The following is a 25,882-nucleotide window of genomic DNA, read 5'->3' as shown; positions in this document are numbered from 1 at the left end:
AACCATGAAAAGTTAATTCATCGTGCCTTTCCTAATTCATACCTCTCAACCTTTTAGGTCTGGGTCAAAGGACGATTTTGCTTGTAGCTGTTGAGAGCCCATTGAATTATATATATATATATATATATATATATATTTTAAATTATTAGAATGTCTATATGGTTTACAATTAAAACCTTTTACACAAGAAATTACAGATCAAAAGTCGTGTATCAATTTACAAGAAGCAAATAGATTAAAAATATCAGTTGACAGTGATTACAAGAATACAAATTAATCAGGTATATATGTTCTACAAGCAATAATAAGAGTAAAACCAGTCTTACAGATGTACTATTAACAATGAAACATTCTGATTCTGCATCTGAGTCAAAGTTATATCCGGCTGGGATATTATGTTTTTTTAATACATTCTCAATGCAAAACCATATGTGATATACAGCATTTGATAGTATCATCGAGCTGGACGATGTTGAATATGCCCAAATTTGATCCATTTTTATCTGTGTAATATTATGTATGAACTTTGTATTACGGGGCATGAAGTCAGCAGCTGGCATGCAGTTTCTACGACGGAATGACAGATTTAACAAATTGTAGCCATTAGAGGGGCCATGGCATCCAAGGCATTTAATGCAGGGGTTAGATTGCAGGATATTCTCAAGGCGGCTGACTGGTCGAGGGAGTCGAAGTTTAAACAATTTAACTTCAGACCCATTGAAGGCATGTCTACGTTGGTGGTAGGTAAGCTTTGAACAAGCATAATCCGAGCCTCCGGTGTTTGGTAAGCGCCACAACCTCCAGCTTCCGATCCTCAATATCCTGCATTTTTCCCTTCAGTACCTGCAATGCAATCCAAACAAACTATCTTAGTTATACTCCCTTAGGGTGGGTAATTGTTGACATATTTCAATATCATTTTCAGTAAGCAACTACAATAAATGTCCTGACAATATTCCTCCATTCAACTCAACCTTTCACAGAAATACATTTCATAAACAATTACATGGGTGGGGTAATCCTTTGCCTCTGTGTCTTTAATAGAATCTTGACTTTCTATAACGCTAGTATGGAAAATCAGTATTTTCATTCATTGCATGAGCATTGCATCAGGCCATCAGCCTGGCTGCAGGCAATGCATGAGCACCTCCACAACCCCTTTGGCCGGCGCCACCAGGTTCCAGAACCCAACATCAAACTTTCTGCCTGTACCCTGCTGCCCGGAGCTGCATATTAATTACCGTCTGTTTTGAAACAGATGCCGCCCGATGGGATCATTATCATCCCGGGCCAGGGCTGGACCTAGCCTGGCAGGCCGCCCTCATCAGTAAATAAATACTAAAAAAGGATGGCATCTGCTGGATGCAGTAGAGTAACACAAAATTTGGGCCCCCCCCCCCAACTCAGCAACAAATCACGGTTGCGCCACACTTTGGGCCGGTCTAGATTACCAGGCTTGCGTAATACGCACAAACATGCTTCTGTAGGGGGTACGCCACACACTGAACTAGGAGAAATATATAAATATGTGTTTGAATGCATTATACAGCACACTTTCGGAGAAAAATTGGCTGAAAGGCCAGAGCGTTTGAAATTGTTTTGTATGGTAACACCAATCCAAAAATCCAATACATGCAAGTCAACAACAGTGCACAGGAACATTAATGCTTTAATTAATATAATGTACTGCTATTAGAAATGCCATGCCACAATGAAAACACGTCTAACTGGCTGCACAATGTAGACCAGCCTAGACACGTAAAAACATTACAGTAATGCATGCCAGGCCACATTTAGACATACCTAGACTGGTTGCACCAAAATGCCAGTCGAAGCAATAACACTTATCATGGTTATTTTACCACAGATGCCCAGAAAATGATACTATGCTGCAGTAAGAAACTGCTAGACTGGTAGCACCCAAATGCCAGTCTACCCAAGTAATTACACTAAGCAGGACTGCTTTATCAGAGATTCCCAGTTAAAAAAAAGTCAAGCCAAACTAAGAAATGACCAGACTTGCTGCACCAAAATGCCTCTCTAGCCACTAATAACACATATCATGCCTACATTGCTTGGACATGGATGACCATTATGATTTATCGCACAATCCCTGTCCGACCCCCACCACCCACACATGCCCTCTCCCTCCCACCTCCTATCCCAACCCCTAAGATCCGCTTCTCAGCACAGAATTACCTCCACATCCCTTTTCCTTGTCCCAGTGCTTGCGTATGAGGCGCGTTGCCTCATAGGTAAGTACTGGTATGAGGAAGAGTGGGACTAGGCGTAATGAAGATTCCAGGTAACTAAGCCAGGCAATACCTCCATATCCCTCTACCTCATCCCAGTACTTGTGTATGAGTCAAAGTGCCTCATACACAAGTACTGGGACGAGGAAGAATAGGACTATGAGTAATGAAGATGACCAACAAGTAACCAAGGGATTAAACACAAGTAGTGGTGCAACACCATTGAGCTGACTGGGCTTCAGCCCTCCCTCTAGCGCCCCTTGACATTTTGGGCTATATTGACTCGACCCGGCTGACCTACAGAGCTGTTGCCGGACAGAACAGGACACAGATGTTAAACAGCACCTGGGTTTCTCTGTTAACAAAGGCCCAGCAAATACTAATGCAAAGCATTTCACTATTAGTACCTGCATTCAAATGTATAATTCTTTAGGCTATTGAAATCTTGGTGTGGGTTTAGTACTTGCATGACAGGGAAGTGATTGGAAGGTTAGAGAGGGGACAAGAGACTGCTTATTCTCACAGCAGTCCATACGTTGGTGCTTTCAGACTCAAATGAGGAGTTAACTGCTTGTAACATTGAAGCTGCACTAGAATAGTCTCATTAGAATGCATAAAGAAGTTGGATGCCCCCACACAAAAGTTTGCTTCCCCACCGCCCGTGAAGTTAGCACCTCTCCCAACATTTGAAGGTTTAGCACCTTCTTGCCCCCACGCAATGTAAGTTTTGTTGCACCCCTGAACACAAGCAAACAGACCATTCACCATAGACACACATGCACACCCAGCCACCCATAAATATAAGTCTGTACCCTTTCACCATACAGGCACACCCTGGCAGCCACCCATACATTTAAGTGTTCACCCTCTCACCATACACTCACACAGGCAGCCGCCTATACATTTAAGTGTGCACCCTTTCACCATACACTCACACAGGCAGCCACCTATCCATTTAAGTGTGCACCCTTTCACCATACACTCACACACGCACCCGTCATGGGGTTGAGGGGAGCCCTATTACTTAAAAAAGAAATGGTTTCTTTTTGAAGTCACTCTGACTTCATAAAGAAATTGTTTCAGTTAAGGACCGAAACCATAATGGAAATAATTTCTTCATGAAGGCAGAAGTCATAGCGCTCCCCAACCCATGACATGGAAGCATCCAGCCTAGAGGCGTCCATGACATGGGGCGGGGGAGCTTTCGGACTTAAAAAAAAATAGTTTATTTTTGTAGTCACTCTGCCTTCATAGAGAAATTATTTCTGTTACAACATGAAGGCAGAGAGACTAAAAAAAAGATTTAAAAAAAAATGTTTAGTCCAAGGGGGCCCCCCCCAGGACATGTGGTGGCTGGACCCCCCACACCGCGGGGGCCCCTGTTACGTCAGTGGCTGGCTGCCACCAGGGTGCCACCCCCAGAGCTCAACCATATGCTCTTGCTGATGCAGAATGAATCAACATCTAAAACATGCCATCACAATGCTTCACAAATAGCTATGACTATGCACCATACTAATACTGACCTGTGTGTTTAACAGAGATCTTCAGTGCAGCCGTGCATGGACTGTTGTTCCCAAAACACTGCAGAAACCGCCGGCTGAGCTTGAAGGCAAAGTAGATCTTTGCATTCAGATCACATGCCAATAGTTTTATGCAAAAAACGATGGTGTGTGGGGAGAGTACAGTGGGAGAAAAAAAGTCCTCTTTACTTCCAACAGAAATTATTCAGGATTGGCTGCCTGCCACGCAGTGGAGTAACTTTGCTGAAAATGTTGGGGGGGGAGGGACATGGCATCTGAAGAAAAGGTGCCCCAGCCAAATGAATGTGGACAAATGGTGTGCCATGAAAGTTGGGGGGACAAATGCCCCCGTCCCCCCCTAAAATTATGCCCATGCTGCCGCGGCCTGTGCCTGTTTGTGTTCACATACGTGTCTTAGAGAGACTAGGCTAGTAGTATTTTGCAGTTTGCAAATCATAACTTAGTTTTCCTTTCCGGCATCATGATTTGATTTCTACAGTTTGGTTGAATCGGTTCAAGTTCATATTAAAATCATCTGTACTGGGAACCCAGAATGCTGCACCTTACTGATGAAGCATCCACAGGAAAAGGCTAAAAACTATTGTGCTGGCGGCTCGAGTTCCCTGGTGTACAGAGCAAATGTAGGCAGGCTGGCAGCTCACTCTAGACGTCTCTGGGGGCATAGTCAAGAGCGACTTGTGTATTGTTAGAACCCAGAAGTAATGTCAGACAAGCTAAAAAAAACAATGGAGTGAAATGGTATTCAGAAGAATTCCATGTGTTGAGTGTTAAAGCAAGCATTTCCATCCATCATAGGTTGGTTTTCCCATTGGCGAAAATTTCCACTTTGAAACCACAAGTCTGGTATTACCCACAAGTCTGGTATTAAGTCTGGTATTAAGTGTCAGATTGCCCTCTTAACCAAATACTGCATGACCCGGGGCAAAACACTACCTCGGTGCACTTCTACATACGGCAACACTGCTCAACAAACAAATGGAACCTTCAGCTGGGTATTGGCAGAGTCCCACTGCCTCCACCCCCCCCCCTCGACCGCCAACCCCACAAGCTCTTGCCCCTGTGCCTGGAGAGTGTAGTTTGGTGGGGGAGGTGTGAGATTAAACCAATATTGCACTATACTTGTTCGGTTCCCTTTCCTGACAAATGTAGGATTGCTCAAAGAAAGGCAACTAGTATTGAGAACTAGATTTTAAAAAGGGGTCCCTGCTGTTCTACCTAGAAACACCGGAGAGTGATTGCACTGGTAGCGGTATGCTGTATGTTAAGGGGTGAAATGAAAGTCTGATACTCGGGTAAGGCAAGTGAACATCTTTACTAAGGTCCCATAACAAGGTATATACATCAGGTAAGTCCAAGGGTAAGTAAGTAGGAAGTGGGGCTAGGATACGGAGGGGCACAGAGGAGGGGTTGAGCTGTACAGGGTGGCGGGGAGGAGAGGAGTAGACGACGTCTGGCGAGTCAGGTGGTGCAGGGGGCGACATGATGGCCTAGGTGTCGAGGAGGAGAGACTCCTTGAAGAGGTGGGTCTTGAGTTCTTTTCTGAATTGTAGGAGCGTGGGGGCGAGTCTGATGCTGACAGGCAGGAGGTTCCATAGTCTTGAGGCATAGGCAGAGAATGCTTGTTTTCTGGTCCTTTCCTTTTTGCAGCAGCAGATTTCAAGTCGGCACATGTCCTGGCTTCTGATGGTGCAGTGTCCGCCGGAGATGCTGAGTTTCTCAGCGAGGTAGCTGGGTGACTTGAGGGCGACTGCCTTATAGATGATGCAGCAAGACTTGAAGGTGATTTGTCTGTGCAGTGGGAGCCAGTGTGTGTGGCAGGGCTGATGTGGTCCTATCTGCATAGACCCTAGATGAGGCATGCTGCCGTGTGTAGGACACTTTTCAGGGGCACAAGGAAGGACGACGGAAGGCCTTTGAGCAGGGCATTGCCCCCATCCAAGTGGGATAGGACCAGTGCTTGAACAGTGGATGTAAAGCTGTCCAAAAGGAGGAAGGGCCTGACTTTCCACAGGAGGGTGTATTGCTCTCCCCAGAGTGCACGGAAAAACATAAATCACCAATGCAATTACAGAGCAAATACTTTGAACGCAGAAAGACGCAATAACTCGCAACCACACACTCTTAGAAGATAATCAGTTCTTATACGGCTATTTATTCAAAGTTTAGAAGCAACCAATAATAACATAGAAATAACTCACAGAAGTAATATAGACATAAATCACAGAAGAAGCAAAGAATGTAAAAAGAAATACATCACTGTGTGTGTATCTGGATTCCTCATCTCGCCCAGAAGCGGCTGGAAGACCCCGGGAACAGCCAGGCCGAGAGCACTACAGCCCACAGGAATGCTGGACGTAAGCGTCCTCCTCTGGCTGAAGTCTCACCTGACCACCTCCGGGTTTCCGCATATATACACACTTCGCAAAGGGGTGGCAGTTCTCGAACCTTCTGGAAATGGCACTTTGCGCAGTTGATGAGCAGCCGTTGGTTGCCAGCTGGGTCAATCGAGAGCCACCCTCAAGGAGCAGAGTACCTCCCTCCTCTAAAAACACGCTCCGCGGAGAACAGTAGCAAACCATAACAAAGTTAGCTTTCCCAGCAGAAATGTCCTTGACTGCATACCAGGTTTGGAAAGCATGTTTTCCTCAGCACCGTGAATCTAACACTCAGCAAAATGTGTGCAGCTTTTCACTGCGGCATGAAGTAAATATCCATCATGGCTCCGAGCGCTCCCAGAATATACTGCGCACCAGCGCCATTTTAGTTCAAGCATAACAATTCCACCCTTGGATATTTACCTTCGATAGCCCGGTGGCAAAGGAGCCAGTCTCTGAAACCTACGAAACATTAAAACTAAATTGGGAATACATTGAATGCAACAACAACAAGCTATTATGATAGCTAATATAATGAAAATGCAAGCAAAAGCGTAACGTAGTGTACCCCCAATATCAGGTATCCATGAAAATAACAAATCCCACCAATTCCCAGTACGATCTTGGGACACTTGAGAAATGAGATCCCTCAAACCTCGAATATGACTTTCAATAGATCGTGAATGGTCACTTAAATTAAAACAACACATACCTTCAAATGCGTTACACCCTAAATTATGCTTTAGCAATAGATAATCAACAGCAGCTCTGTTTTGCAAAGTTGCTTTTCTAATAACTGGACTATCAAGGAGTAATTCTTCGAATGCCTGAGAAGTATGATTAAGGCTTTTGACTACTAAACATGCTAATTTCATCAAAGATTTGTAACCCCCAGCAGCTAAACCCCAAACTCCCACTAATGAAAGGGTTAATGCTAGAACCTCAGCTTCTGATAACAAGTGTACATGTGAATCACAATCAGGAGATAGACCCACAGATTCAAAAGTTGACCTTTTACCTCGAGTTATCGCTGGGTGTAAAGGAAACATCATTAGTCCTAATCGAGTTAAAGCACATGGACCTCCGGAAATATTAGCTGGAATATAAGTGTATGTGATGTTGCCACATGAAAAGAGCAATCCTGTTAGAAGTTTCACATGATTCAAATGACTGGCAGCTATCACTGTATGATTACAAGAAATAGTATTATTTACACTGGTGCATGTGCGTGGCACTCGCGAACACAGTCGCTGCTCAAACCTTGTATGATTGTGTTGTTTGGTTAAATCGATCTGTTGGCATTTGCCAATTTCTTGTGCATTGCAGGTCATAAAATAACATACATCACCTTGGGTTATATTATAAGTAATAACACCTGTCAAATTTCTCCATTTGCGATTGGTTTCTTGGCAGAACCTACAGTACTCATAAACGGAAAAAGATTGCTTAATATCCGAATCTTGAACCAAAGAATCATTGTGTGTGACGCCGAAGATATGCTTTAAAATCGGAACAGGCGTCGGCACTGCTACTAAGCACGTAGTCAGTAAAGCTTCAGCATTGGGCACATCAGTAAGACAGAAGTGCGATATGTTGAGCACCTGCTGTGCCAGATATATCCACATATTCTCCGTCTGGGTGATCATAGGAGAATGTTTTCGCCGTCCTAAAAATGCATCTCGCATGACTGGCATCAAGGTTGTTTTCACTTGCTCCTGACATGTTTGCCGCATTTCACGAACCCATGTCTTCGGTCTGGCTGGCTTTTCTGCATCGGCATGAGGCTGCTTTGGGACAACATTATTCACCACTATCAGTATCCCCTTGATCACTGGCACAGATGTGACATTTTTCGTTGATAGCAGCAGGCTGTTTAACTCTCCCAAAAGGAGTCCATTTAGTACCACAATTACACCAGCCAGACACAGGATCTACAAGGCAAACCCAGAAAAGAGATATCAGTGTTGCACATCACTCTCTCAGGTAACATTTGTTTGCGGGCACATATTGCCATTTCTTTCTACCAGGCTCCATGACTAAAACTACTTGATCTTTGCCTGATGCAATGACATCTGCGGGCACTGGTGGGCCACTTGGCTTTTCCACCCAGACCTTTGCACCCGGTACCATACTGTCTGAAGAGCCAAAACCGCGATCCCCACGAGTACTTAACACTGTAGGAGGCTCCCCCTTCTTAATCATGGTCAATTTAACAGGAATTATGATCAATTGGGCCACTCGATCACCCTTGTGGATCGATAACAATTGGTCCCCACTATTCATTAGGATGACTTTAATCTCGCCTTGGTAATCAGCATCAATTACCCCTCCCAACACTTGAACTCCCTTCAATGCTAGGCCAGATCTAGGGGCAATCCATCCCATATGCCCTGGGGGAATTCGTACTCCAATCCCTGTTTCAATTACAACTATCCCTCTCGGGGCTAATCTGATTTCTTCATGGGAATGCAAGCCTACCCCTGCTGACTCTGGAGTTGCTCGATAGGAAGCCAAAGAACCTGGAGTAATTTCCCAGTACAATAGTGTTTCTCTGACTGAATTGGGTTGAACCTGTAAAGTAGGAGTCATTAATCGTATCAAAGGAGTTTCATGTTCATACACAGGTCTATTGTTTAATACTTGCACCGCATCAAACACACGATCACGCCACCCTGCCAAACTGCCGTCTCCAGATTTGCGCAACTGTTTTTCAATAACCCATTCATTCGTTCAATTAACCCTGAAGCAGCTGGGTAATAGGGTACGTGGTACAACTACTAAATGCTCTTTTCCTGACAAAACACCTGGATTAATTTGCCTTTGAAATGTGATCCATTGTCACTTTGAATCTGCAAAGGCACTCCATAATGTAGTATGATCTGATCTAACAACCTGATGGTGTTCAGTTGTGTTGCACGTTTGCACGGCAAAACCATCAAATATCCTGAGTATGTATCCACAATAGTGCATGCATACTGACAACCTCTACTGATTGGCATGGGACCGATATAATCAATCTGCCAAATTTGACCTGGTAATTTTCCTCTTCCCAATGTGCCTCGAACAATCTGAGGGATAGGTCTATGCAGTTGATGTTGGCACACTGGACATTGCAAAATGATCGTTTTCACTACTTCTAAAGGAAGACTGATTCCTCGAGCTTGTGTCCACCTGATATTAGCCTTTTCTCCAAGGTGCCCACATTTCTGATGGGCCCATTTGGCCAAATCCTCCAAATCGTCTTCCTGAGCCTCTGCATCCACAGATGAAATCTTGGTGTGTTCGTCTGCAACAGAATTAAACCAACGTTCTAATGAGTCTGTGGCACAATGTGCGTCCACATGATATACAGTGACTTCACTTTGTGATAGCATTTCTGCAATATTTTGCCACAGTTCTTTTCCCCACAACTCTTTTGAATGAATCTTCCACCCATTCTTTTGCCAGGTTGGCAACCACACTGCCAATCCATTCGCCACTGACCATGAATCTGTGTACATATAACATTGACTAGGGGTCTCTTGTTTCAATGCTTGGTAAACTGCGTAAAGTTCTGCAAACTGACTGCTCTTCCCTTTCCCTGTCATTGTCAACATGTTTCTTGTCTTGGGATTGTACGACACTGCTTTCCAGTACCGCTCAGTTCCTACTTATCGAGCTGAACCATCCGTGATCCAAGCATGCTCTGTTTGTTCCACCGTCAAATCACTGTAAGTTACTCCCCATTTCACGGGAGACTCACGTTTTTCAGGCACTTCCGATGGTATGTAATCTGAGGGCGGTATGTTGGCTACTTGCTCGTGTAATTTTGCCACTCCACCCTTCCCTGATTTGGCTCTGTCTTGAATGTACCATTTCCATTTAATTATGCTGGCTTCTTGAGCATGTCCTATTCTATGTGTTTTAGGAGAGCTCAGTACCCATTGCATGATTGGTATTTCTGGTCTCATCAATACATCATGGCCCACCGTCATTTGCTCGGTATCAACAAGTGCCCAATAACATGCCAGCAATTGCTTCTCAAACGGAGTGTATGAGTTACCAGCATCGGGCAACTTACGACTCCAAAACCCCAATCGCACATGTTTCCTGTCTTGTTTCTGCCACACACTCCAGTAAGCATAATTGTCTTGTACAGACACATTTAATTCCACTTCACCTTCCTTCAATGGCCATAAATCAAGCACCTGCTGTACGGTGTCTTTCGCCAGCTCAAAGGCTTTCTGTTGCTCCTCCCCCCACTGAAACTCATATTTCTTTCGTGTCACCTTGTAGAGGGAGGACAATATCTGCCGTAAATGGGGAATGTGCTGTCTCCAAAAGCCAAACAGCCCTATAAACTGCTGAGATTGCTTTTTGTTCATTGGAGTGGTGAATTCAAGTATTTTCTGTCGGGCTTTTGGCACCATTTCTCAATGCCACTGAATCCCTAGGAATATCACTGTTTCAGCTGGACCTTGAATTTTACTCGGGTTAATCTCCCACCCTTCCTTCTTCAATCCTTCTATAATGACATTTAACTGACTTTGCACACTGTGCTCATCCTTGCCCTGAATCAAAATATCATCAATGTAATGAGAGATGTGTATGTCAGGTTTACACAGGATCTTGTCTAAGTGCTCTGCCACCAGCCGGTGACAGATAGTCAGGCTATGTATGTACCCCATTGGTAGCCTCGTGAAAGTGTACTGACGTCCACTCCACGAAAATGCAAACTGCTCTTGACACTCTTCAGCAATTGGCACAGAGAAAAATGCATTGGCTAAATCGATCACTGCATACCAAGTCCCCTCAAACTTTTGGACATTCTCAATCAAGGTAATGGCATCTGGGACTGCGGGCACTAAGGGAGGAGTGTGTTTATTCAACTCCCTGTAATCCACCGTCATCCCCCACGACCCATCTCCCTTTTTAATAGGCCAGAGAGGATTGTTCCATGCGGTGGTAATAGGGCGTAATACACCCGCCTCCACGTACTCTTTGATGGTGTCTGAAATGTCCTTGTGCCCCCCAGGAATGCGGTATTGTTCCATTGCTACCCGCTTGGTTGCCACAGGCACTTGCACAGGGGGCATCTTCAATTTGCCTACGGTAATGGGTGTACAGATCAATGCACTCACCCCAAACTGGTACGTTTTACCGCCAAGTCCCAAGGTTAACCCTTCCAAAATGTCAAAGCCAATTATATATTCAGGTATCAGGACAATCAACACTTGGTATTTCTGCCTACTCAAATTGCCTATTTTCATCTCCACTTTCGTTTGTACTGCGGGGGTCTCCTTTCCCCCTAGACCTGTAATAGTAAACTGTTTGCCTTTAAATCGTGTTGGATTGCCATGAATCAAAGGGGCCTCCGCCCCGGTGTCTATCAATGCTTGCACCCCTTGTGTATTTCCTGGCCCCCAAAAAATCTTAACATCAACATGAGGCCGCCTGTCAACTTTTATGCGGGCAGACGCTGCCGGAGCTTGGCCGAAGCCCTAGTCAAACTTCGAATGAGTGTGACTCGACTCTGCCTCTAACATCGCACTCACAACCTTTCTCAAATCAGCATATGTCGGTTGGTACGGGGAAGGTGTCCCCATAGACCCTTCGTCTTGTTCTTCCACAGGGGGAGCAGAAGATGAGGTGTCCCCCTGAGGCGTGGTGACTACCTGTTTCTTAACCTGTTTATAGCGCTCTTTGGCTGCAAGTCCTCGTTTTTTGTATAATTCATACATTACTCTGGTTTCAATGCCATCAATTTCTTCGTGTGGCACACCATCTTTCAACAAAGCCAAAAACATGTCTTTTCGGGACACTCGGGAGTCTCTGCTATCTTGCCGCCTGCCTTCGGTTCTTCTCTCACTCCGCCCCTCTCTCTCCCGTGGCTTGTTATCGCTCTTATCCCACTCCCCTAGATCTGCACGTTGCCGAATGGCATCCGCTACCTCATCAGTAGCTTTGCCCGTCATACCTACGAGCAAAGTCATAATGACACTTTTGTATGCGGGTGGCACGGTTCTAATCACCATGTTTCAAGTTGAAACTGAGAGCGGCACGGCTCCCATGTGATCAGGAGCATCTCTGTGAATAGCCTGTTTCATAGCATGCTCTCTGACTTTTTGAATTGCTTCTCTCAAGGTATACCCCTTCGTTTCTTTGCTAGGCCAATCTGTGGTAATGGGGTATTTACGGTTACATTCTTGGGCTACCAGGTGCAACAAAGACACCTGCGTATCTTGACCATTCGCGTCAGGGGGCGTTCCTGCTCTTAAAACATCCTGTACATTGGTGTCAATTGACAGGGGTAAAAAACGCGGTGAATCCGTAGAATCTACCAACAACCCTGCAGCACCCGCATCTAGCAATCTCACCATCCATGTCAATAAAGCTTCCCCTGATTTTTGCCTCAAACGGGGAATAATTTCCCCAACCTCCTGCTGTGTGTAATCCTCCAGCGTGGTTAAATCCACCATTCCGCCAGCAGGATTCTGCGGGTGGGGTCCGGCTCGCCGTCTTCTAACGGGCTTAGCCGCCACTGTTTTCTGTTTCACTTCCATTTTGGGGTCAGACTCATTTGCGGAACTACTTTCTAGACTGATTGAATCAAAAATATCACCATCCCACTTATCCGGATCCCAGTCTACACCAGCAGTAGCGATTACAGCTGCCACCTTTCTTTTGTTGACCCCTCCCCGTCTTTTCCTATACTTATACCGGGCTACTCTGACTGCTGCCCTCTTGGCCATTGCTGATATGTGTCAGCCTTATCTTTAAACAGTTTCATTTGAATCTGCTGCATTAACGCAATCTGCCGTTCTGCAGCCAGCTCTCTCTCTAATCGCAAAACCTCATTTTTCATTTCCACCTTCATTTGATGTATTTTCCTTTAAGCATGCAAAAGAACCCAACCTCGCCTACCTAATGCCGCACATTCTCTGCCATGTTCTACTGGAACTTGTTGCAAGCATGCCATTACATCAGCCGGATCGGCATCTCCCAATCCTTGATCCCATGTTTCACTTAGACCTGCACCACATGCCCATGCCTGGGCCAACTTATCATATGGACTCTTAGTCCAGCCTGGAATAACAACATCAGAACAGTCACCGCCAGCTGTAACGCTCTTCTTCCTGAACAAACTACTCATTATCACAAACAAAACAAAACCTCTTTATATCTATATATTTTTTTTCTCTTCACACTGCAATCACTCCCACAGGCACGGACACACCAGCACAAGAAAAAAAACTTCACGACTCAAAAACTTCACTACCCACTTACTTTCACTTGCAAGATAACCGAATCCTATCTACGTTCAAACAGATTCTTGAATACTCGGAATAACTCATCACAAGTATCCTGTTCGTGACGCCAAAAATGTATTGCTCCCCCCAGAATGCACGGACAAACATAAATCACCAATGCAATTACAGAGCAAATACTTTGAACGCAGAAAGACGCAATAACTCGCAACCACACACTCTTAGAAGATAATCAGCTCTTATACGGCTATTTATTCAAAGTTTAGAAGTAACCAATAATAACATAGAAATAACTCACAGAAGTAATATAGACATAAATCACAGAAGAAGCAAAGAATTTAAAAGGAAATACATCACTGTGAGCGTAACTGGATTCCTCATCTCGCCCAGAAGCGGCTGGAAGACCCCAGAAACAGCCAGGCCGAGAGCACTACAGCCCACAGGAATGCCGGACATAAGCGTCCTCCTCCGGCTGAAGTCTCACCTGACCACCTCCGGGTTTCCGCATATATACACACTCCGCAAAGGGGTGGCAGTTCTCGAACCTTCTGGAAATGGCACTTGCGCAGTTGATGAGCAGCCGTCGGTTGCCAGCTGGGTCAATCGAGAGCCACCCTCAAGGAGCAGAGTGCCTCCCTCCTCTAAAAACACGCTCCGCGGAGAACAGTAGCAAACCATAACAAAGTTAGCTTTCCCAGCAGAAATGTCCTTGATCGCATAACAGGTGTGGAAAGCATGTTTTCCTCAGCAACGTGAATCTAACACTCAGCAAAATGTGTGCAGCTTTTCACTGCGGCATGAAGTAAATATCCATCATGGCTCCGAGCGCTTCCAGAATACAGTGCGCACCAGCGCCATTTTAGTTCAAGCATAACAGAGGGAGAGCTGATACCAAGCTGTCTGAGTTTTCTTAGATATGTGGCTCTTGAAGGAGAGGTGTTTGTCGATGTGGAACCCGCAAGACTTGGTGGAGCAGGTGAGCTCGGGTGTGAAGCCCTCAGGGTTCATGGTTGATAGCCAGGTCTGTATGTTCAGTGTTATTGTTGAGTAGGAATTCAGTCTTGGAGGGGTTGAGCTTCAAGCATGCACTGGACATCCAAGACTGGATCAGGTCCTGTCTGGATCCTGTGTGGCACTGGTAGGTAGTGTGGTGCTTATCTGTGAGGATGCACCTGGGAGATTTCGGCCTTCTCTGATGGCGAGAACTCCGGATCAACACTGTTTGGGTGTGGGAGTACTTCACAAAGCCAGACGGCACCTTCAGTAGCATAGGGGTGATGCAGGTCTGCCTGAACTGCGACAGATCTTTAGGTGGGATGAGGCGGGATGACTGAGGTAGTCACAGTGGATCGGTGTGAAAAGCATTGGCAAGAGATGTGGAATCAGTTTCCCCAGTCACCAGGTATTAAATTGCTGATCTGGTTTGCTGTGAACAAATAATCACATGAGCGTCTGATCTCTTCTGGGGATGGCAATTTACCCACATTCTCTAAAAGAGCGTCATACTTGTGCAAGTCAACACTATTTTACCTATCCTCCTCGATGATCTGTAGACCCAGATCGACTGAGTGGGTGGAGGACTTGGGGTCTTCCTTGGGGCCATGGGCGAGAGCAATGTAGACTACTCATCTTTATTAATATGCCGGGTAAAGAAGCCGCACACAAATCATCATTTACCAACATAATTGTAGCATCAAATAACATAATGTCAACTACCAATAATACTCTTTCAATCAATGCTGCCAGCAACTGGGAGAAATAATGGATGAAATTGTAACACACCTATAGGAAATTAGTGTCTCACTGTGAGTTTCATGCATCCTTCAACAAAGAGGCATTTGCTTGAGAGTAATGGAAGGATGCCTGACATCCTCATTCTGCAAACCTCTCACAGAGCGGCCCCACTAGATGAAGCCCATGAGCTCGCCCAAGTGTCACGAGACAGAGAGAGTAGACACCAAAGCGGCTGACATGGGATAGAACGAAAGGAACACAAAAGGTACATGCGCTCGTACACATAATGAAGAGGATCCAGGAGCAAGAAAGACCGAATGAGGGAGACAAATAGTGAAAGGAAAGGTGACCACTGGAAATGGAGGTGCTACAGCTGTAAGATACATCACCTTTATGAAGATCGATTCCCGGCCATGGGCAAGACTTGCGGCAAATGTGGAAAAGAAACCACCTTCTAGTTAGTGTGCCTTTGAGGCACCACATGTGAATCAAGAAGTGGCAGGAGAACTGTGGAGACACAAGAGAATCGCACTGTATGAGACAGATGTCAGTCGAATCCCTTTTTAGTTTTGTCATTAGGGGGATAAAGTACCACACAAAAGCTGAAACGAGTGCATTAGAGTACAGCTAGGGAGAAATGGCATGAGAGCAGGGACACAAAGTGTGTAGGTGCTGCTTAGTTACTCACACACCCATTGAGTGTCCATGGCCATGCTAATGCCTATGGCCATTCCCTCCCACTGCCTACCCCGCGCCGCCCAAAGCATATCCTCCTGATATCTTTTTGAGCTAGCTTTATGAACCCTGCCCATCAAACCTTGTGCTCTTAGTTCCTGCCAGTGTTTTTTTAAAGCAGTCTTCTGAGAGTTAATGACTTATTTGGGGCTGTACTCGCTACTGGTGTAACAACACAACCTTTAGAAAACGTGTAAAAACTTGTCTGTTCAACAAATATGACTAATGTCTAATTCTCTGCGTCCCCTGTCTTCTAATTCTGTACAAATGGTCTGATACCGCCGGGTCTGGGCATTACATAAATGTAATAAATAAACAAATATAAATTCTTTACCAGGTCTGTCGTTAGCCACTTGATCTACAAGCATTATGCATGTCCTTCACTGAAATCCTGTTAAAAACAGGAGGGTTTTGGTTTGTTTATAAGAATTGGTCATTTGCCAGGCACTGCTATTATTATTATTCTTTTTTTTGTTTCTTTTTTTTATTGTGTTATAGTTCAAAAGAACTTTTCACAAATTGTATGTCAAAACAGTTAAGAGAAATAGAGATAAAACATACAAATATCAATGATACAATTTAAAATTATTAAAAAGAAAATTACAAAGATCTCAGTGGCAAAAGCAAGTAGAATATTCTTTGTAACTTAATTCCACAATGATACATAAAAGATCTCATATATGTTGAAACAAAAAGAAGTCAAAAAGACACTTAGTGTAAAAACACTTAGTGAAATCGCCAAAGAAAACAAGAATACAGACATAATACATCATACTAAAAAGAATCACAATGCACTTATAGCTCAACTAATAGCTTCACATTTTCTTCAAATTCCCTAAGGTGAAGTTTCGCCACCTTCCATATCTGGGTAATTGCAATTATTAAGCTCCTATTCCATCCTGCTCTAGACATCTCAACATAAAACTTTCACTGGCAATATAGGTCAAGTCACATTCATATTTTGCTAAGTATTTCTCATATATAGGGCTCATACTTTTGCAGCAAGTAAGCACGTGTCTGATTGTTTCAACCTCCGTTTCATCACAGCACAGTCTACAAAACCTCCTTTCCACAGGTAATCTTGACCAGGTTCCCCGTACGCCCAGATCATTAAGATGATTAAGCCTTATGTCCAGAAATATTTTCCGGTTTACCTTGCAGGGCATCAACTTTAGATAGTACTGTGGTTTCTTATAGAGGAATGGTAGTTTAGCAAATGTATATAGGGAGCTAAATTCAGCAACCCTGTCATTGCTACTGGCCCAATCCCACTTTTCCAGAGAATTTTTCAGGGCCTTCAATACCACCCCCTCACCATGTTCCCATTTTGGGGAGAATGCAATTCTTTCAAAAATATCCTGGATTTTCTTCTGAAAGGTATTCAGAGCCACCATATTTCCTTCCTCAGTCCTTCACGTAGGATATATGACAGCACACCTCGATGAGCAAACATTATTTTTATATACAGCTTCGCCCTGTTTTATTCAATTTGTGCAGATAATGAGATCAGCCCCATTTCTAGCCCAATGGCCTGTATCAGCGTATAATTCAAGAGACCAAGTAGTCTTCTCAAAATCAAACCCTCCGTCACATCCGCCCAGTCAGACCAATCAGAGAAGGAGGCTTCCAATGCATACAGAAAAAAAGCGACCAACTTTTGCTTGTGTATATTAATGACTCCCAGTAAACTAAAACTAGCAGTTTTCTTAGAAAAGGTCATAACAGCTGTTAGCATTGCCATTATTTTAGTTCTTTTACTAAGTTGGACTAAGGGATTAATTTTCTTTCTTTCTCCACATATCTTCTGGCCCAGATATTTATAGCTGTTAACTTTCTTTATAGTTCCCAGGGAGCAAGGTATGAACTTTTTTTTACAACAGTGAGGTCCAAAATCCATAAATTGTGTTTTTCTTTTCAAATTGATGTTGAGACCATTTATTTTTGCATACTCACACAGGGCTGAAGCACTATTACAGATACCCACATATGTGTTGTCCATAATTATGATGTCATCTGCGTAGCCAATGTGGGACAATTTTAGGAAAGGCATTCATTTTATCTTTAAAGATGCCCCCAAAATCAGACATGAACAGATTGTATAGCATGGGGGCTAGTGCACAGCCCTGTCTTACTCCTTTTAGAATATAAATAGGGTCAGATAAAGTGCCCTGGTTATCTAGACGTATCCTAGCCCTGCTGTCGTCATAGATCATCATACAAAAGTAAAACAGGTGAGCCGGCATACAGATTTGAGTTTCATCACCAGCCTCTCCCGCTCAACAGAGTTGAATGCGGACGAGAAGTTGACAAATAGTACATACAAAGGTAGGTTTTTATCACAATTAGTCTGTTCTATTAATGCATTTAGAATAAAAAATATTGTCAACCGTTGCACAGCCTTTCCGAAAGCCAGTCTGGGCCTTGTCCAGAAGGTTATCCTTCACTATCCACTAGTTAATTTCCTGTAAGATGATATTACAGAAAATCCTGCTGGGAACATCAGTAAGGGCTAGGAGCCTATAGCTCTCTGGGAGATTACGAGGGCCGCTCTTAAAGATTGGTATAATATTAGAGGTCTTCTAAGAGTCGGGCATCCTCCCCGTGTCAATAACCTTTTGGAATAGTATTAATAGGATGTCAGCCCAAATTTCAGGGATTTCTTTTAAAATGATGTTACAAAGACCGTCAGGTCCCGGGGCTCTAGAGCACTTTAAGTTCTTAATTGCTAACAAAGTATCGTCCCTATATAGGGTCATATTAGATATTGTGCGTATCTCAAGCTTTAGGGATTCACCTTTCAATATTTCTGTTAAGAAATTAGTCCAGGTATAGCTGTCAATGGGTATCAGGATTTCGGGACTACCAACATTATTGATGGTCCTGAAGCTGGCCCAGTACTTCCTAGAGTCACCATCATTAAGCAACCGAATCATACGTTGCCAGCCAGCGTTCCTATCGGAGGCCCAGTAACATTAGATCTCATTAATATAATTCTTCCGAATCACCCTTCTAGCCCTCTGAATTGCTTCAGGGTCCTGACCCGACATAATGCAGTGACACATTTTCTTATGCATCTCCCTTTTCATATCCCTTATGTTTTTATCAAACGATCTGCTATTAATAGCATCATGCTTTAAGGGACAAACACTCCCATCGATAGGCATAAGATCAGAAAGATGATTAGAGATCCAATCAACTATATTATCTGCAGAAATATGCAGAATTTGTTCAACTACAATTTTATTACACTATCTATTTGTCTTAGCCAAGTCAGTGTCAGACCATCCAATTCTAGGACCCTTACCGCAGGAGTAGATTTTGCCAACAGCATCCTGAACAGGAGGAGTGCTATCCAATATGATCAGAGATTGTAGAAGACGCTAAAGGTATTATACAAAGTTTCAAAACCTTTCACCTGGCCAAATAGCTTATCATTCAGACAGATATAGTCAAGGGTGGGGGTATAAGCATTGTTGGCCCAGGTTATAGTGTTGGGAGATTTGTCATACATACTTCCATTTACTACCCTTAATTCAGAATCAGTGATACATGTTTTCCAACCTGCTGCTTTAGTAAATATTCCTATATCATCGGATAGCAAGTTAGTATTAAAATCCCCTCCAAGTACAATATTCACTTCTCTCTCCACCATACAGTAAGTAACCAGAAAGTTATGCATAGTCTGTTGTATAGTAAAGGTATGGTCATTTCCTGGGGGATCATAGATATTAATCAACAGAATTTTACAGGTATTACGCAGGGCAACCTCCACCATTAGAACATTCGAATTAGCTGGAGACAGTGCACATTCCTGAGATTTTAGTATATTGGAGACTTTAATGGTAAGGCCTCCAAAAGGTCTTCCCTTATCTCCTTTTTTTTGCCACATTTTGATATGCTGTGAAACCATCAAAGACAGCACTCTTCATCAACCATGTCTCTTGCAGAAAAACAAATAGTGCATCATTCAGTAATTGAGAAGAGGCATTTTCAGAGAAAAGGTGAGAATGACCTCTGGTATTCCAGGATATAATAGTGGAATCCAATCATCCACTATTAGATACTGGTGATAAGAAGGAACACAACCATTCCCAGTGGGATTTGTTTATATCATTACCCACATTGGCACCCTTCACCCGCTGGTCATTTTTAGCATTTTTAGCATGCCCAGACTTATTACCAGGGCCTTCCCCTTCATTGGACTTCACATCTAGCAAATAGCCACGCACTTCAGTTCATCTTTATATACTTTCACAAGACTTACCACCGCTTCTGAGTAGCAGTGAATTCGACTAAAATTACCATTACATTGCTCAACAAATTTGAAGTCCCCGCTTTTCAATATTCTTAACTGAAGTTGCATAAATAGGGCTTCCAGCAGCATACTTCTATTAATAGCAATATTTATTTTATTCGTACAGGAGATAGTAAACTGCTTTTTGTGGAAAGAATCATTAGTCGAAATCACAGTCTTACTCAGCCTATTAGGCTTCTTCTCAGTTTTACCAGGGGTCACCCAAGTATCCTGAGCCATCTTACAGAATCTAACCTTTGATCTTGTTAGGGGCAATGATATATCTGTTGATTCAGCCACACTGTTGTTGCTGCCCATAGATGAAACATCAGCATCATCAGTGGAGCTATCACTGATCCCATCAAATAGGTTCTCCGCCACTTGTACAGTAGACAGTTTCATGGCACTGGTTTTAGTTTTATCTGAATCAATTACCCATGATGTTAGAGTGCCCCTTTTAAGAGTGTGCTTTCTTGCATTCCTAGCCACCTTCTTTCTTTCTCTTTTGGTATGATTTTGTTTTTCTGCATTGGCCACCCTTTCGTTAGCTACCAATGCTTTTCCTTCCTTTAAAGCTCTCTGTGAATCTATGTATCCCCTATGTTTCTCTCTCTTGGATAGAGGACATCCCTCCTCACTCTCACACTCGCTCCCCACCAGTATTTCAACCAAGGTGGATTCTAGGTTATCATTACACATATCTACAGTAGGTACAGTCGTTAATGGCACTTCAGGTGTTGTATTAGAAACTCCCAACTTAGTAGTAGTATTAACTTTACATCATTCTTTTAGTAAATCAGCATTATTCCTAGCTTGTGCAGAAATAGTATAGCAAAGCCTTAATAAAATGTTTAGGGCAATGCTAGTTGCAGAATTATGAGCATCAAGGTCTTTCAACAATCATGATTAAGAGTTAATGATACATTATCATGTGAAGCGCACGCTCCACCAGGCCAGTCAGACAAGGAGAACAAGAAAGTCTTTCCTTATTCATGTTGGTAATAATGCTCGATGAGGTATTAACAGTACAAGAATCAGATTCAATTACAGCTTCCCAAGGTTTAGCTAAATCCGGCCTCCCAAACCTCTCAAGGTGAAGGATTTGTCCCTCCAAGCTGCAACAGAGATTGAGTAGTTGTTGTCAAACTGCACGGGAATACCGGCCTCATCACTCATGGTAGCGATAGTAGCTAATGGTTCAGAATGAATTTGCACCACAGCAGTTTGGTCTCCAAAGAAGTCAGTGATATTCTTTTCCTTAGCCAGAGAGGTCTGTGGACTATTTTCAGTTGCCCCAGAGGCTTTTTCCTTATTTGAAGATTTTTAAATTATTTTTATTGTTTTTAAGCTTACTTATAAGCTTCATAATGCTGTTTCTGCTGCAGAGGTAGAGACGCACCACCGAATAGTGACATGGTACAACAGTACCCACAAGCCCAACTAGTGAGCAGCCCTGCCGGCTCAAAGAAATAAATCTGCAGTCACTAGCGGGGTATTCCGGCAGAGATATCCAGGAAACTTGGAAGGGTGTTGAAACCAGAGCAAAAGCCACTATGGCCAGTAATGTGAAGAGCGTAGCGAAAAGTTTCCACCAAGCGGCTTCGTATGAAATACGTAGCCGAAATAAAGCAGCAGAGTAAATCTCAGCTAGCTGCAAAGCACATTCAACACATAGTCAGGTCTTATTAGTTAGAAAACACAATTGGTCTAGGAGATTGCCACAGTGCATATAAACAGCCTTACTGAAAGAGCGGCACAGGCGGAGCGTGATTAAAGGAGTATCACTCCTGTAGTCACCCACGCTATAGACAGAAGAAATCAGTGTGGCTCTCGTTACCTAAATAGCAGCAAAGCCCACACTGGGACCGTTGGACAAGAACATTAGGCAGTGCTCAAGCCTTTAGTACGCCGCACAAACAGCACAAACAGCAAAAACAGCAGATAGGATACAGCACCCTTCACTCCGCGTTCGGCTTCATGCCGCAAGGGCTAGCAGCACAGAATTTATTAGTCACTTCCTGGTGGGTGTGTCCATACACCAAGGAGATCCTTAAAGGCACCGAGCAATAAATACAGCGAAGGCAATCGGGATGATCATAGTTGCTGTGCACAGATCACAAAGCACCAGGGGCTTCAAGTACAGGATACAAAGTAGCACGGTGACACAATTAGCAGCAAAAACAGCAGATAGGATACTGCGCTCTTTACTCCGCGTTCGGGCTTCACCGGGCTGCACTGCTATTATATGCCCAGTTACTTGCCCCATTTGGCACCGCCTACCATCGATGGCCAGTTAATACCACTACAGCGGTGCCTGGCAAATGCCTTTTCCATGCCTACACAATAGCCAAAAACTGTTGCATTGCATGTTTTCTCTAGGTGCCATGTATGTGAGAACACGGCTCAAAAGTGAATGAGGGGGCTCCATAACACTAGCTTGTGTTGCAGGAGGAGGGGGCTATGATACCTGAATTCTTTAGTGTTGGGGCAGCCAGGATTGTGTAGCCCGCAGTGCTGCAATGTGCAGATAGACAGAATACATGTGTATGGAGTAATATAGAGTTAATCCATCTGCCGGGGCTTAACGAGGCAGCAGACACCCCAGGAATTGAACTGACCAACTCTAGGTCCTGGAGACCAGGAATCAAAAGTGATAAAGGTACACCAACCATATCCAAGGACCAATGTTAGCACTTCATATTTTTTCTGCCCCTCAATTCACGCTAAAGGGGCCATTTTCCACATGATTGGGATAACATGATGGCAAATCCAGTCCCACCCAGCGAGGCTGCACGACTAAAACGTAGGGTGAGTTCAAGGAAATTCTAGGACTCGGCAGTCATATTGTGGAACTAACTCTGGCTAAAGGGGGCATAGAGAACTAATTGACTAACACAGAGCTCTCAGGTTTCGCGTGGTCATGCATTAGAAGGCAATCATGTCCTGTCTTTGCTTGGAATTCTGGGACTTGGAGGCTTCCTAAATGTCAAATGGGAAAAAAATGCAACTATGTAAATATTGTATCTATAACTATACATTAGAACTGTATTCACTACACCTATGAACATTGCACTTAACATGCCCTTTGGCCATTGTATTCCTGTAACCAGAGTAACTACTGTAACCAATCTGTAAGAAAGCGTCCAGATGCCTTAGGGGTTGGCGCGCTATATAAGCAACAAAAATAAATAAATAAATAAAAAATGACAAGGCTCCCAGAACCCAGAGGTAAATAATAGGACTGGATGCCTTTCTCGTGCATGGCCACGGCAAACTTGAGTGCTCTGACTAACTCAGCACAAGAGATAACGATTTGAACTCACAAATAATAGTGCTCCTCACCACAAGAGCTACATATCACGTCGTCTGCTTTCTGAACATGTATGGGGCAGTCCGGCCTCTGACACACCAGCGATCAGCAAGTTAACACCTGCTGGCTCAGGTGTGTTGATGACGAGTCCGCATTGTTACACTATTCAAATGACAACACTCTGAGCACAGTGACCTCACCACATTCCACTGACATCACCTCACCCTGCAAGGAAGACACAGGAGGGAAGACACACATTATAACATTATGCTCTCCACTCAACTGCATTCATTCGGGGCAGTCCTGATACTGTTACCTCCTTCTACCCTTTGTTGGCCCCTTTTACGTCTGCTCCCTGCCGGGCACAAGACTCAATGATGACAGAAAGCAGGTACGTGGTAACTCCTTCATTATTGCTCGTACCCACCACCCAGGTTGTCACTCCTTCAACTGTAAACAGTCCCTATTCGAACACCAACTTTCCATCACCTGCATTCCAGAACTCACATTGGGACATGTGACACACTCTCTACACCATATTCTAATGAGGCAGCGACCAGCTCTTCTGCTAGGCAACTCACATGTCCTTAGGCTAAAACACCACACACACACGTGCAGGTGCCTGCAGCCCCACGCATCATAGGTAACCACCACACTCTTCCCTTCCACAGAAAAATGACAGCAAGAGGAAACGGACCTTGCAACAGATCGAAAGAAAGAGGTGCAAGCGATAAACCTAAAACAAGGCAAACCTAAATTAACTGGCAACCTAGCTTGAGGGAACTAGCAAGGCATGAGCCTTGGATGCACTGGGAGGAAGAAAACAAGGGCTCCAAATGGGGATGGCACAAAGTACCAAGAGACCATATCATGCCCACGCACTTCGGTATAAGTCAACGTATCATAATATGGTGACAATAACGCTAGATAAAGACACGTACATGCAAATCAGCCCACCAAGCGTGTCAATAGTTTACTAACACCAGAAACCCGTCACATCCAACCAGAAGAAACACACACAAAAAAAACGGTGATTGCTGCTAGAAACAATGGACTGCTACTGAACTGGAGGCCTCCCCCAGGCAGGAAAAAGGAACCTAGTCAAAGAAACCCAGAACGGATTCCCTTGGCAGTGTGGTATGTCAGACGAAGGAGTCGGACCAAGGGGTGGTATTTCAACTAAAAATGTGTATTTAACAAAAAGGAAAGGGATCTTCCTTTCCCTACAACTAAAGGTTTTGCCCTACCGAACTGAATTATAACTCGGGTGCCTGTCAAACTAAAGTGTGCATCCTCTGACCAAAAACAATCCTACTCTGACCCTACCACTAACAAAAGGTATTCAATAAACGAAAGAAGGTCACCAGCATAATGGCTCCTGTCTCCTGGTTCAGCTGGTTCAGCCTGTGGGCTGTTTTCTGACAATCTTTTGAAATAGCTTCTGATTCAACAAAAGGTGAGACCAGGAGAATTACTTCCTTCTCCTGGTCAAACTGTAATAGTCTTAAATGGTGATTTTGGAGAGTCTCTGGGGAGAGCCTTCAAGAGTCCTTGAAGTACCTCCCAGCCACTTTCCGTGGCTTGACCAATTGACCAACAGTTCTTCTTTTTCAACACAATGTACACTACCAGGCTTCCCTGGTCTTCTCCTTGAGTAATAAAACAAGGAAGATCACTCCCAAAGTGCCCTTGGCTTCTTCCACTATTCTTAACAGCACTATTGTTAATGAGACCACTCCTGTAATTCCTTGATTCTCAATGTCTCTTATGATTATTGTGATGAGAGAGACTTGTCCTGAGGCACTCTTCATTTTGAAATCTTCCTTTTGATTATTCTGATGAGGAAGATTACTTCTGATGCCCCCTCACTCTTGGTAATTTTGGCACTGGTATTGTGATGACAGAGATTACGCCTATTGTTTTCTTCACTCTTCATACGCTCTTGGTAGTTATTGTGACCAGGTAGATTACTCCCAAGATGTTATTCAATTTTGATACCTTTTCGGTAATTACTGGGACTAGGGAAATTACTCCTCAGGAGGTCTTCACTCTTAATACCTTCTTGGTAATTACTGTGATGAAGGGGATTACTCCTGAAGTACTCTTCAGTGTTGCTCAAACCCCTACCGGATCTCCTGTGACTCCCGTTACCTTCTTTCTCATGGAGGCACATCACCGGCTCTTCCCGGGTGTTGGTCTCGCGTCTTCTCACTGAACGCTCTCAGCGTCTCTCTCCACTCCCTGCTGTACTACGTTGGCTCAGCTGCTTACTGGGCTTTTTTGGTATTGGCGTAGTTGCAGAACCGCAAGGTCCACCTCCCCCAAGGTCACACCACCATTAGCCTAGTTCCAGCTTCTGCATGGGTCGGTTCGACGCTCCACAGCGAGGAG

At 44.0% G+C, this 25,882-nt stretch overlaps 1 long non-coding RNA gene across 2 annotated transcripts; it reads right to left on the bottom strand.

The window, feature by feature from the left end:
• Positions 1 to 369: 369 nt before the first annotated feature.
• LOC138564718 (uncharacterized) lies at positions 370 to 23,602 on the bottom strand. 2 transcript variants are annotated; one of them, XR_011300753.1, is made up of 2 exons: positions 23,524 to 23,602; positions 370 to 843 (listed from the first exon to the last, which is right to left on the bottom strand). It is a non-coding gene; the product is annotated as an uncharacterized lncRNA (long non-coding RNA). The 2 variants fall into 2 exon arrangements; XR_011300702.1 differs by lacking the exon at positions 23,524 to 23,602 and adding an exon at positions 15,542 to 15,653.
• Between the last annotated feature and the right edge of the window lie 2,280 nt (positions 23,603 to 25,882).

The sequence above is a fragment of the Ambystoma mexicanum genome, chromosome 1p (assembly GCF_040938575.1).
Source record: "Ambystoma mexicanum isolate Mex_15411 chromosome 1p, UKY_AmexF1_1, whole genome shotgun sequence".
NCBI classification, from domain to species: Eukaryota; Metazoa; Chordata; class Amphibia; order Caudata; family Ambystomatidae; genus Ambystoma; species Ambystoma mexicanum.
This window is presented reverse-complemented; position numbering and strand designations above follow the sequence as displayed.